This window comes from Propithecus coquereli, unplaced genomic scaffold (assembly GCF_000956105.1).
Source record: "Propithecus coquereli isolate 6110/MARCELLA unplaced genomic scaffold, Pcoq_1.0 Scaffold204, whole genome shotgun sequence".
Classification (NCBI taxonomy): Eukaryota; Metazoa; Chordata; class Mammalia; order Primates; family Indriidae; genus Propithecus; species Propithecus coquereli.
The window spans coordinates 1,231,866-1,232,813 of record NW_012145412.1 but is presented as its reverse complement, the minus strand read 5'-3'; positions in this window follow the sequence as shown (position 1 = coordinate 1,232,813).

Below are 948 nucleotides of genomic sequence, written 5' to 3'. Positions count from 1 at the left end.
TGTCCTATTCCTAATCTTAGTGGAATAGATTCAGTCTTCACTATGTGTATTTTTGTAGATAACCTTTGCCAGGTAAAAAATGTTACCTTCCAGTTTTCTCAGGATTTTTTGTCATGGACATTACATTTTTTATATATTTTCTGCACTTGATTTTCACTCATCCATTTTTTTTTTTTGCCTATATTTCATTGCATTATTTCTTTTTTTAATAGTTTCACCAGAGACCACAATGTGCATAGATATCCTTTTATACTCTATGTAGAATTAATATTTCATGACTTCAAGTAAAATGCAAAGGTTTTACAATCAGTTAGGTCCCTTTACTCTTCCTCCTTCATATTATAGTTGCGATACATAACTATACAAACTTGACAACCTCCCTGAATACTGCTACAATTTTTGCCTTCAATAGTTGTATATATTTTATAAAATTTAGAGAAGAAAAATTATATTTAATATTAACCCAGATTTTAATTATTTTTCTTGTTCTTTTTTTTATTTTTGAACTAACAAGTTTCTCATTAGTATCATTTCCCATTAGCCTGAAGAATTTCCTTTAGAATTTCTTTTACGGCAGATTTGTTAGTGGCAAATTTTCATAGTTTTCTTCACCTATGGATGTTTACTTAATCTTCTTTCATGAAGGATATTTTCAATGTATATAGAAGTCTTGGTTGAAAGCTCTTTTCTTTTAACATTTTAAATTTGTTGTTTCATTGTCTTATGGCCTACATGGTTTCTGATGAGAAACAGAAAGTAATGTAAATTTCGTCCCCCATATGTAATTTGTGAATTTTCTCAAGTTGTTTTTAAGATTTTTTTTTTTATCTTTGGTTTTCACCAGTTTCATTGTGATTTATTTGGGTGGCTTTTTACTTTTAATTTTGGGGGAGGGATTTTCACAGGTCATTAAATCTGAAAATGTATGACTATCTCTTTTATCTTCAG